The sequence below is a fragment of the Sphaerodactylus townsendi genome, linkage group LG02, assembly GCF_021028975.2.
Source record: "Sphaerodactylus townsendi isolate TG3544 linkage group LG02, MPM_Stown_v2.3, whole genome shotgun sequence".
NCBI lineage: Eukaryota > Metazoa > Chordata > Lepidosauria > Squamata > Sphaerodactylidae > Sphaerodactylus > Sphaerodactylus townsendi.
In genome coordinates this window covers 122,319,024-122,332,780 of record NC_059426.1, presented here as the reverse complement: position 1 = coordinate 122,332,780, position 13,757 = coordinate 122,319,024, and the positions used below count along the sequence as shown (strand labels likewise).

The 13,757-nt window shown below is 42.8% G+C and overlaps 1 long non-coding RNA gene across 1 annotated transcript; it reads left to right on the top strand.

The window, feature by feature from the left end:
* LOC125426901 lies at nt 1-7,354 on the top strand. The gene is made up of 3 exons (XR_007243595.1): nt 1-115; nt 1,183-1,403; nt 7,164-7,354. It is a non-coding gene; the product is annotated as an uncharacterized LOC125426901 (long non-coding RNA).
* Nucleotides 7,355-13,757: the final 6,403 nt, after the last annotated feature.

Here is a 13,757-nt window from a genome sequence, read left to right as displayed (position 1 = left end):
GCTCTCCACTGGCGATCCCGGAGGGAACCGGGCAAGCCCCGGCCGTTCGCCGGTTTTTTGTCTTCTGGCTTCCGTGGGGCGGCTTGTGCGGTTCTTCACGCGGCGCCACCGAACGGTAGGCAGAGAGCGCAGAGACACGTGGGCTCAGCAGTTCCTCCATGCCTCCGGTCCGGATGCGGAGACTGAGCAGGCGCTTATGCGACACCGCCAGAGTGCACCGTGTAGAAGTTCCTCCACTAGGAAACAAAAGTCCTGTGTTGCATTACAAGGATACCGGTGGCTGCAATCCCAAGAATGCTTTCCAGGGAGTTGAAATGGAACTTACTTTTGAATAGAAACGTTTGAGAGTCCAGTGGCATTTTTTTAAATAGCATAGCACAGAAAGCCTTCGACAGTTTCTAGTCTGTTTGTGCTGGTGTTAGTCCTATAAATGCCATAAATCTGCAATAGACTGATAAGGCTACCGCTCTGGAATATGTGTTCGGATCTTTTTAATTGGGAAGAAATTATCCTTGTTCTCTTCAGCGGAAGGGGATTCTGCAATATGCTCTGGAGTTGTGTGGTTTAGTTTTAAAAACACCTCTAACTACAGGGGGAGAAAATGGGCTTTCTACTGAATAAGCATAAGTGGAATCATGCTACATAACCTTTTACATTGAGAAAATCAGTGGTTTAGAAAAAATTATCTATTTATATCTATAATTTGTATTGTTTTCAACATTTATTAAGCATACAAGAGGAGAAAAATAAAAATAATTTTTTGTGACACCCTAAAAGCTACCACAAGACTTAAACTGTCACAGAATTCTTGACTTTTGTTGCCAACAGCTTAACACAACTTTGCCTTTGGAGTTTTTCAAAACTCACATCTAGAGGAAGCTTACTTTTGATTACAATCTATCTCAGTGACCTCTAATAATTGGAAATAATTATTAGCCACATATTACAAGTTTTCAAGGTACCCTAGCCTAACAGGTTGCAGTGTTGATGTGAAGAAGACAAAACGAATGTAATTAACAGTGGTTTACAAATGACAAGTTAAATGAACTAGATTATTCATATAATTATATAGAAACTGACACTAAACACTGAAGAAACTAGTAAATACAGAATTTGTTCAAGGATGAATTGCTAAGATAATTGTGGTTTAGATCAAATGTTGATTTAATTTTTCTATTTCAGCCTTTAATGGGAATCCCACCAAATCCCTGGACACAAAGAGCCTTTTTAGTAGCCTTGGAAGCATACTATGCTGAGAAGAAAGCATGTGCCAAGAAAGAGGAAACTCCTATAATGGAGAAAAAAGAATTCACCAGAAAGAGAGAAAAATCAACATCCATTGTCCATTTTACTCCACATGTTCCAGAAACTACTTAGCCAATCCTTTTCCTATGGGAAAGAAGGTATTTTATTTAAAGCTTGGAAGCAGAATTGTGGAATCATCATTGTCCATGCTGGAATTCCTCTTAATTTGTTGTGTCCTGCATGGTGTCTAGTCAAAGCAGTTTTGCATGGTTTGGAATTGTCGGACTTCATGTCATCCCTGCAAAGGCAAAACTAGACCCATTCAGTGTCACTGCTCCAGCCTTGCTCAGTCACAGGAATCAGTACCTTGGAAGTAGAATTCTTGTTTCATTGATAGCAAGCATAGGAAAGCTGATAACTTTATTGTCTTAACTGGCCAGATCTTTATAATCACAGATTATATGTTCTCAGCAGTTATAGGTCAGATTCCCTCCCACCCTTCCAGTGAGATATTCAGTTCCCAGAAAAGAAAGAGCTGGGGAGGGGGGTGAGGGCGGGGGGGGGGGGGGGGTTTGAAGAGAAGGGGGAGGAAAGCAGAGGCAGTTTCACCCAGACATACACATTCCAAAAGGCAGATAACATTCTTGATTTCGGCTCTTCCTCAGGCCGAAAGCATGAGAAGGGCCTCATTAACAAACAGCATGGCAGGAATCAAGCTAACTTTGGCGAGGGTCATGACATTCGGAACATCTCACTCTTCTGCCATGTTTGGAGCAGATTTAGAACAATCTTTAAAACAATGAGGCATTTAGGGCAGGTGGGTGTGTCCTCTTGCACTTCTGTTGCTTAAAAAATGCAAACTATGCCCAGTTAAAGGATCTGGTAGCAGGTGCTGTGAAAGACCTCTGCCTGAAACTCTAGAGCCATGGTGGCGAACCTATGGACTACAATTCCCATCAGCCCCTGCCAGCACGGCCAATTGGCCATGCTGGCAAGGGCTGATGGGAATTGTAGTCCATGAATATCTGGAGTGCCATAGGTTCGCCACCACTGCTCTAGAGAGTGTCTGCCAGTCTGAGTAGACAATGACTTTGATAGGCCAAGGGTCTGATTCTATGTAAGGCAGCTTGATATGCTCAGGTGCAGCTTGTCCCCTGGCAGTTTCACTTAAGGTATCTCACACAGCCAGTGTTAGAAAAGGTCCTCTGGTGCCTCAGATCCAGAGAAGTTGCTGTCAATCACAGTACACTAAATTAATTGGACTGACTATTTAATGCACCTCCATATATCTATTGACTTCGTTATATTTGGAAGCTTACAATGCTGAATCAGGAATACTAAAATTGGCACTTACTATAGAGCAGTCCCAATGAATTAATAGAAGCTTCTATTTTGAGTAAACATATTAGCCTCCTTATGCTATGAAGCCAAAAAACCACTCATTTTTATTACATTAACTGTAGACAGGGATAAATTAAACATACCATAAGTGTTATGGGAATGGGGCTTTGGTTGCAATGATTTTGATCTTTTTTGTCTTATAAGACCAAACAGTGTTTCCTTTGGTGATGCAGCATCAGTTGACTAGCCAATAAATGTGGTATGTCTCAGAGTTCCATTCTGCTATCAGTGTTATTTAATATGTCCTTCAAGCCATTAAAGCAGATCTTCCAGAGCTTTGGACTGGGTGTAATTAATTTGTTGATTACGCCAAACTCCATATTTTGTTAACTAAGCCCACACCTGAAATCTTTCCTTGTTTAAAACTAGAGTCTGGATGTGGTGTCCAGTTGGCGGGGGAAGAAGAAGCTGAAACTGAATCTAGATAAGAATCTAGATGCTGATGACACTCAGCTCATTCTGTCGATGGAGGCGGGAGCTGTCACCGCCCCTGCAGCTCTACAGCATTGTTTGGAGGCGGTCGCTGGTTGGTTACAACAGAGCAGGTTAAAACTTAATCCATCGAAGACGGAGATCCTCTGGCTTGGCCAGGGGGGAGAGATTGGGGAATTCCAGCCGCCGGTGTGGGAGGGGGTCACATTGGCGCCGACCTCCTCCGTTCGCAGCCTGGGGGTCCACCTGGATTCGTCTCTTTCAATGGAGACCCAGGTGGCCCATACAACCCGGGTTGCGTTTTTCCATCTTCGACAGGCCCGATGGCTGGCTCCCTTCCTCTCCAACGCTGACCTAGCCACTGTGATCCATGCAACGGTCACCTCCAGGCTAGACTATTGTAACTCGCTCTACGCGGGCCTTCCCTTGCGTCTGATTCGGAAGCTAAAACTGGTCCAAAATGCAGCTGCACGTCTGCTCACAGGCAGTGCCATCTGGGATCATATCCAGCCTGTGTTGCACCAGCTGCATTGGCTCCCAGTGGAGTTCCGAATCATCTTCAAGGTGTTGGTGTTGACCTTTAAGGCCTTACGCGACCTGGGACCCTCGTACCTTCGGGACCGCGTTACCCCATATGTCCTGAGTCGGCCTCTGCGTTCAGCAGAGGCCAATTTACTGGAGATCTCTGGCCCATCAATGACGCAGCTGGCCTCCACTCGGGCCAGGGCCTTTACGGCTCTGGCTCCTGCCTGGTGGAACACTCTACCACCAGCTGTCCGGGCCCTGCGGGACCTTGGAGAGTTCCGTAGGGCCTGCAAGACCGGAATTGTTCCACCGGGCCTCCGGAGAGACCAGCCGCTGAGGGTGCCCTGCTTTCATCCTCCCCCTGCTGTATAGGGTCCCTAACATCATCGGGACCCATCACTCTTCTTGGGAGGGTTGCATATGGGTTCGTGGGATACTGTTTTAGAATGAAAATTTTAAACTTTTATATATTTATGTTTATATATGCTTTTATATTGTTCACCGCCCTGAGCCCTTTGGGGATAGGGCGGTATACGAAATCAAATAATAAATAAATAAATAAATAAATGATGCTAGCTATATAGTACAGCTGATCTTCCAGAGCAGATTGACTTTCTTGCTTTAGACAAGTTTGAACTTATCTTTATCTGAGAATGTTTAAAGTCTTGGGTGCTTTTTGAAAAGCAAGTCCATTCCATGGCAGAGTGTCCTATTTCAATTTTATTCAGTTAAAATGGTTTTTTTCTTGTAGATCAATGGTACACACTCTGTGATTGACAGAGAGCCACATTTGCAATTACCATCAACCAAAAGAGCCATATTTATTTCCATCCCTGGCATGATGATTGCTCCTCAAGGAAGCTTACAGATTATCCATTCTTCTAGCAGCAGCTGGTTCAAAGGGGGAACTAACTGCCAAGCACAAGGTCCACTGGCCAAGGGTCCTGGCACTTTCTGAAAGCATGAAGCAGGGACCTAGAGTTGCCAGACAATACCAGGTGGTAGGGTTGTGGGAAGTGGGGTGGCAGCATCTTGTGCGGAAATTAAAAAGAAAAATAGGGCCACATCTAACTACAGGAAGTTCTTACCATAAAGTTTCTGCCAATTCCTAGAGCTACCTGAAAGTGACAAAGGGTTCACCCGACACTATCAGTAAAACTGATGATTGCAACAGGACCTGGGGTGGGACATCTCCTGCTTCCACTGGGGACTTGGCAGCCTTACCGGTGGGGAGTGGACAAGTGGTGCTTAGAAGAGCCATAGGTGGCATATCAAAGAGCCATAGGCTTCTGACTGTTGTGAATTGTAGCTGGAGTTCAAGCATAATTTTTAGTGAGCAAAAGGCAACTTTGTAGTAAAATAGGTATTTTCCAGCAGAAAGCATTTGTGTCATACATCTTTATGCCAGTCCCGTCCAACCACTACTGTGCCACTTTTAACCATCCTGACTTTCCTTATGAACCTCTATTCCTATCCCTTTTCCATTCCATGCTGGCAGTACAGGTGGTTTCCACACAGGGAATGGCTTTCCTGTTGCTGGTGTGGCAGTTGATAAAGAGCAACAGCAACAGGGCTTCCATATGACAGGGTTCCCTGTTTCAGTCATTGGGCCACAGCCAACCCCACTTCCATAAGCCTCTAGGGCTTTTAATTTTTAAACAAATCAGCACTGGAATACTGGGTACCAGATTCTCTGAATTGCCAGCTTCTAAAAAGGTAAGTATCTAGTTCTTCAGTTGCAGAGATAAGCTTCTCCCCTTATATATCTGCAAAGTAAGAAGCAAGGGACTTACTTTTAAAAAAATGGAAACTGTGAACTTGGAGACCCTAGTATACATACGGATGTAATGTTATATCACTATAACAATATTCTAGTGCCATTTTTAAAAAGTAAAAAGCCTCTAAGAGTCAGGGAGTGGAAGTGGCCACGGAGTGGAAAGGGCTAGAGAAAATGACTGCCATGCAGTTGATGCATAAGAACAAGCCAGCTGGATCAGACCAAAGTCCATCTAGTCCAGCTCTCTGCTACTCGCAGTGGCCCACCAGGTGCCTTTGGGAGCTCACATGTAGGATGTGAACGCAATGGCCTTCTGCGGCTGTTGCTCCCGATCACCTGGTCTGCTAAGGCATTTGCAATCTCAGATCAAGGAGGATCAAGATTGGTAGCCATAAATCGACTTCTCCATAAATCTGTCCAAGCCCCTTTTAAAGCTATCCAGGTTAGTGGCCATCACCACCTCCTGTGGCAGCATATTCCAAACACCAATCACACGTTGCGTGAAGAAGTGTTTCCTTTTATTATTACACTTATTATTCCTTTTATTATTACACTTATTAGAAGTGTTTCCTTTTATTATGCATAACCTGGGTGGTGGAATGAGGATCAAGTCCCAGGCGCTTCTGGATCAAGTTCCAGGCACTGGAACAGCCCCCACCCTGATTGGTCTAACCAGGCCTTGCTGCCTGGAAATTAGTTAATCTTAAGTTTAAAGCAACCAGAGGTTTTTGTGCCGGTGGTGGAGGCAGCTGGGGGAGGGGGGGAGAAGAAAAGTGGCCATGTTTCCTCCCGCCACTGAAAAAAGCTTCTAGTTGCTTTAAAATTAAGATTGACTTACTGTCAGGTGAGTGACACTGTGGCTGGGAGAAGACTTTTTCTCCCCCTTCTCTTTCTAGCTTTCTCCCACTCCCTTCTCTCTCTCCCCTTTCCCCCTTCTCTCTCCTCTTCCCCCCTCTCTCTTTCCCCCTTTTCTCTGGAGGCTACACTACTGAGTACTAGTATGTAACACCAAGATCTTGGGGTAAGGGTAGACAGTAAGTTAAATATGAGCAGTCAGTGTGATGCAGTGATAAAAAAGGCTAATACGATCTTGTGGTTATCAATAGGGATATAACATCCAGATCGCAAGAAGTTGGGGGGCACAGTTTGACAGCTTGCCTTGGGCACCATTTTCTGTAGATACACCTTTGCATGGTAGTAATTTCCTCTTGCTCTTTCCCCTCAGTGGCCACTTCCACCCCTGCCTCTTGGAGAACAGTTCGTCTAATCTTGCCCCTCTACTGAGTGAAACTGAACTGCCTGGGAGAGCTCTTCCTGGCGGGCAGCATCTAACACCTGCCCAATATTGGCTGTTCAGTGAGCAGCAATATTTTTATCTGCATGGCACCAATACAGTGATTGAACAGCCGTGCACATGTGCATCTTACAAGGAACATTGCTCTTAAAAGGTACTAAGAAAGGTACCCACCTGCAGAATAGCCACTAGGCCAGGGGTAGGGAACCTGCGGCTCTCCAGATGTTCAGAAACTACAATTCCCATCAGCCCCTATCAGCATGGCCAATTGGCCATGCTGACAGAGGCTGATGGGAATTGTAGTTCCTGAACATCTGGAGAGCCGCAGGTTCCCTACCCCTGCACTATGCTTTACTGTTATTTCCCTCAAAACCTTGGAGCAAACCATATTTGAGAAAGATAAGAAAAAAGCTGGGGAAACCCCAAGAGGTACATGTTGGCCTTAACTATAACGTGTTAAAATCACACTTTATTTTATTTTGTTTCCAGATCTGAAGGGACATGATCTGTCATACCGGAAAGCTTATCAGTGCAGTGGGAAGCTTGGTCCGAACAGTGGCAGCCGCAGCAGCACTAGCATACTTTTTTTTCCAGATAAATTTACTAGATCAGAAAGATGAAATCAATACAAATCTGTATTGGTAAATGTACCTTCCTTACGTGATTTGAACTTGTAGTCATTTACCAACTTTTATATTCTACATTTTTGAAATAATCTTTTTTTCAGTAAAACCTAATTGGGAAAACCTAAAACTGTAACATCCATTCTTAAAGGAATCATTTGTACCAGTAGAATGTTGAAGAGGGAATGAGATGATTGGAAATGGGTCAGGAAAACATCAAGCAATCCTCCTAGGAAAAGGTATTTTTAATTTATCAGCACTTTGGTGTTTTAAAAGAGTCTATACCACATTTATACGTGAACCGGTTTAAATTAGTACTGTGTACGGGGGCAGCCAGAAGATTAAAAAAAGATTTGTGGGAATTATCCAGCAGGAATCTTGGGACATTAGGAAATTATACTACAGTAATACAGGGACAGTGTTATATGTATTGTGCCAAGTTAATGCCAAGTAAAGGTAGAGGATTTGATAAATGAAGACATGTTGCTTGGTCCTATGCAGGGTTAATAATGTTAATGGCCATTGATTTCAAGTGCATTTAACTCTGCATGGAATCAGGGTCTAAATTGGCTTAAATCTAGTTACTCCAGCTGATTTGTGCTTTTATCTTGTACACAGGACATCTGTTGCCAAATCACTTTCCTAGAAGCATTATTGCTGCCAAACCACAAAGCAGAGGAGACCAAACAGTAAGAAGGATTCCCTGTAGAGATATCACAGCTGTGCTGCCAGCTAAGCATAATATAAACCTGATGAGCGAGATGAGCCCTGGGATCATTAATGTCCCACCTCCTTTCTTTACTTAAAACATTATGAAATACACATGTATAGAAATATTCCACCACTAGGTGGCAGTGTGGTTTGGCACATCTTTTTAAAGCCAAGGGTTATGAAATGAATCTTGCATCTGCCCCACAGGAATGAGCAAGTGAAGGAAGTTTTAACAAATCTGAACATTGAGATATCAGCTGTATTTGGAAAAGTGCTTCTTTCCTCCAAGTAAATACTTGTGTGGATGCACAGGAAGAAACTGTATGATTCCATCTACTCCAGTTCCAGGAGTATGAAACTCATAGCCATTACAATGTTAGCATATGGCTGGCACGGGCCCAGGGAACAAAAATAAAACCTAGGGACAAATGTAAGAAAAGACATAAATCCTATGTGCCAGCTTCACAGAGAAATAAGCTCACTGGGAGCACAAAAAAGGCAAACGTTTACATCACAAAGTAGAGAAAAGAAATCTGTTTGATCTTTTTCATTCCGTACGACATGACACAGTGATTGCTTCCATATGGAGGTTTTGCTCCGAACTGGGAGTGCCCTCCCATCAGAGGCACAGACATTCTTCTTGCTGCACAGGTAATCTGTGGTTCTTGACTAATCTGTGACAGCTGATCAATGTTGGATGTCCTTCCTGACTGAAGTGGAAGGCTCTGTCCATCTTAGTATGCATTACTGCCACCCTTCTTACATGATGCTACTGACAGCAGATTGAACAGGTTATCCTCTCAGCACTGGGATGCAGAAATGTCGGGGGGAGGAAGCTATCAGTGGAACACTCTATCTTGCTCAGGGCTGGTTAGCATATGGCTGGCACAAGCCCAGGGACTTGTTAATATGGTTGAAACAAGTGCAAAGTACTATATGTAAAAGTACTAGAGAACTCAAGAACGGATCTGAACCATGCGTTCTGCTGGCAGATGGTGCATCGGTCAGAAGAAGAGATAAGTTTGTGTGTGTGAATTTTTTTCCAGTTTCCCAGTCTCTTTTCAGTACCCAGAGTTCACCTCAATGCTGTTTGTAGAGAACCTCAGGTTTACAACAGTATTCAGAGGGACGGAGAAAACAGGAAAGACATCTTCTGGGAGTGCCACTATCCTCGTTCTAGATAAGATTCATCCCTCAGTTCGTTGCCACGGACTTGATGTAAATGTTAGCATGGTTGTCAGGAATAGTTTACTGAGGACTATAAAAGTAAAAGTAGCCATACCATCAGGGAGCTTCCAAAACTGTTGAAGGCCTTAAATATCATACCCTTCCCTGACGGACAGCTGTAGAAGGGAGATCAGAGCTCTGGCAACATTTTCTTCTGTTCTGCAAGAAGCTATTAGATATTCACCAACCATTGTAAGACAAGCAAAAGAATGCTGACTTTCTGTAAAAAGAATGGCAGTGATTGCACCTGCTTATTTTAGTAGCTGAAGAGTCAAATATTAATGTTGCGCGGATTGTGTGAGCATGTAAGCAACTTATAGCTGAAGGTCAGCCATATTTTGTTAAAGAGGATATAAAAGCATGCTGTTCAACAAAAATAACTCAGGAGAATTGTAAATTCATCCGCCTTGTGCTGAACTGCCTTTGTTTTAGAACGCTCGGCTTGGGTCCTAGTGCCTACCAAAAACAAAGACAGTCCAGCACGTGGCGAACTTGTTCTTTTTGTTGAAAAGGGTATAAGCAAGTACTTAAAGAGTCACAGATGGTTTCTGAAAAGGGAACCAAGTGATTCTTCCTTTTCATCACTGTTCAATTACCATTCCCAAAACTAAACTTGAAGTGCCAGAATACAGAATTTCAGCTTTAATGGGATTTGTTCCTGTAAAGCAAAAAGGGTGATGGGTTGGGGTGTAGGTTGGTGTTTGCAGACTGGCATACTTTCCACTTGCTTTACTTGCTTTAGATTATACAGAAAACAATTCCATAGCAAGGTAGGAGGCCAGCAGCACAGAATAACAACTTCTATGGGAGCTGGTGGTGACCTTCCTCTCTAAAGAATTTTGGATGTTTTCTTTTCCAAATGTGCAATCACATGGCATCTAGACAATGTGTATGTTCAGATACTGCTGTACAGTTTTCTGAATGGCACACAAATCTAGGTTTCAAACATTGCGTCTTTTCACAACTTTTATAAAGCTACCAGACATCTTAGGCTCATTCTGCACATGCAGAATAATGCACTTTCAAACTGCTTTCAGTGCTCTTTGAAGCTGTGCGGAATGGCAAAATCCACTTGCAAACAATTGTGAAAGTGGTTTGAAAACGCATTATTTTGCGTGTGCGGAAGGTGCCATACATTTTTAACATTCAAGTAAATCAATATATGGGATACATTGTTGTGTTAGGTACATACTAGGGATCAGATAAGATAAGATGCTGGGGAGGTCTGGGTTTCTAGTTCCCAAATGTTTTGAACCTGTAAACGGCTGCACAGCCATGCAGTAGCCCATCTCAGATTAGGATCATGGTGTGAGCGAAGGAGAAAGTAGAACTGTTTCCTCAGCAGTTTTCTTGATCTGGAATGAGCATGTGCAAATGTTAAAGCAGTCTGCAAATAGCATTAACTAGAATAGAAGATAAAGGCACAAAACTGAGCCCAAAACATCCTGATCTTTCAGTCAACAGAAGCTTCACAATTAGCACAAAATACAAGTATCCATCACAGCCTCGGCCTCTTTCCCACCATTATCATGATATCTGCATGTGTCTACATATACCAGCACAGGAGAAGGGAGCTTGTGTGAGGGTGGGACATATAGGGAAAGCTCTGCTTGGCAAAATCACCACTACAATTCAGCCTTGATTTCTCTCTCTCACACAACCTCTTTTAAAAATCTGTTTTCCACTTTATTAGCAGCTTGAACCCTGCACTGTCACTGTTGTTGGGCTGCCAAGAGCAGAAGACCACAATAGAAAAAAAAATTCCAAGCATGTTCTTCCATTAAAGAAGGTCCCTGACAAACCTCTCCATTCAGCCCAATGGCATTTGCTAAATCAGCAACATGAAGACACTGGGCAGGATTGTGAAATCTCCTCATTGCGGTCATTGAAACCATCCATCACTAGATAGCAAGACTAAAGAGCTTGTTCAAAAGGCTGTTTCTTAATAATTCCCTGCTACCCCCCCTTTTCCCACTTCCCACCCTCTATCAGTATGAATGCACTCAACTCAATCAATGAAGCATCTCTTATCTGAGATCTTGGCTTCACTCCAGCTGCAGCTCATGCTGGCTTTCTCTCTCTCCAGGATTTTCCCAATTCTCTGTCTGTTTGTGATCCTTAATCCCAGTTACCATGTACACAGGGTTCCACTGAGAAAATGAGCTTTATCTAAATGTGGTCTGTAGATTCATAAAATTAGTATTTAAAAAAACAATCCTAACAAAGTCACTGTGAGATATATGGAAATTATGCAGATACACAAAAATATGGGAAGTGAAAGTTCAAATTGTACCTAAATACAAAATTATGTGAACCCCCCCCCCCCACACACACACACACACACAGCTGAGCAATCATCTCTCATTTGCAGGGGACACTTGTGGGATTTTTCTGTATGTTTGCAAATCAGGTTCAATAAGGACTGTTTAATGCTCACAGTACATGACATCCAAGGACTGCTCACTTGCTGATGTTGAAAAGAAGCTATCTACAGTGTCTGTACAGCCAGTGACTAAACACAAAGCTTCAGACTCCAAGTCTCCAATTGTCCTGCTTTTCAAAGGAGGGAGAGGAAGTGTGTGTGTGTGTGTATTCCAATAATAAAATGACCGAGGATAACTGAATGAAGTCATTGCACTACACAGTTTCCATGTGCAAGTATAACAGTCAATGTGCAAAGAAGCTGTTTGTGCTCTGATCCTGAACTGAGAACAAGGGTGACAGTACTAGAATCGTGTTCTTGACAATATAAGGTGGCCTGAAGGGGGTTCTTTTGTTTAACAATATCATGCCCATGAGATTTTGGCAGGTTCAGCTTCTCTAGCTATGACAATTTCAGAGGGGTTGCTGTGGCGGGGTATTGTAGCAAAACAAAAAGCCCAATGGTACCTTAAAGCCTCACAACATTTATTCCAGCATGAGCTTTTGTGAGCCTGAGTTCACTTTCTCAGATGCAATGGGATTGGATTAAGACTTTCAAGGTGCCACTGGATTTCTGTTCTGTTTTTCTAGTAATTGCCCAACTTCTCCCAATCATATGGACTCCCTTCTGCAAAAAAATAGGCTATTGCAACAGAAACAGGTGAAGCTGTTTTATGTAAAAGCAGATCACAGTCCACGTAGCCCCATATTGTTCACTCTGATGGACTACGGGTCTCCAGGGCTTAGCAAATATCCGCCTCAGTTCTATTACCAGAAATCTTTTTTGAACCCAGACCTTTTGTACAGAAAACTTGTGTTCTACCACTAAACGACACCCCTCCTCAAGCCTTCCGTCAGGTTTCTTGTCCCTATTATTTGTCTTATTGTTTGTCATTAAAGGCAAACAAATGCAGCAAAACATGACACAGAGAAGAGTAGTAATGTCTAATTTAAATATCAATTTAGACATCTGAGAAATCCATTTTAATTGCAGTCTGTATTGCTGACTTTTACTTACTATCTATGTAATAATTTTCTTTGTGATTACCATTCTACCTCAGAGCTGTAACATTTGTGAAGACAGAGGTCACTCCATGACACCTGATGATGCTGTCCACTCTGATGTCAGAAAGGTTTAAAGTTCAATTCCTTGTCTGAAGTCCTCTGTCAGCAGTAATAAAACCAACCTCCTTTCGATAAAGAATATGGAGCCGAATCAACTCCCTTATCTCAGCTAAAAAAAATCAAGTAGAACCTAGTTTTAATTTCACATGATTTTTATTATAATTAGAAACATTTAAAATTATTTTAGTGACAATCACATTGACTGTTGTTCTTCATGGAGTTAAATGCATTGATTCAGGCTGATCTTAAATGGCTTCAAAATAATACAGCATACGGTACAAGCTTTGCAGTACTCCAGAACTTTTAATTAGATTGGTTTTTTTAAAAATGTCCATGTGTAAAAGAGAAAGAGATCTTCCAGGCTATGATCTAAATGTCCCTTTGTATTTTTGGCAGAATGGTCAGCTGATTTCAGAGGTAGAGTTAATATCAGATTGTGCCCATAACATTCTGGGAAGAGGGGGCCACAAATGGAAGTCATCCAGTTGACATATAAAAGCCAGTAGTTAATCAACTAGTTATCTGACACCATACACACAGATCCCTTTAAGTCCAAGAGCAAAGGAAATAGTCTTTACATTAACAACACGGGAGATTCATTTTAGCTGATGTACATAGTAAATGAAACTATCAAGGCTGGTCACTGGTCACATCCTGGCCCATTTTTAGTAGTCAGAAGATGTATTTAAAGTATTAACACTAAAACAGAAATAATAATTGGTTCTGGTGGGTTTTCCGGGCTGTGTGGCTGTGGTCTGGCGGATCTTGTTCCTAACGTTTCGCCTGCATCTGTGGCTGACATCTTCAGAGGTGTATCACTTCCCTCTGTGATACACCTCTGAAGATGTCAGCCACAGATGCAGGCGAAACGTTAGGAACAAGATCCGCCAGACCACAGCCACACAGCCCGGAAAACCCACCAGAACCAGTTGAATCCGGCTGTGAAAGCCTTTGAGAAATAATAATGTAGATTCCC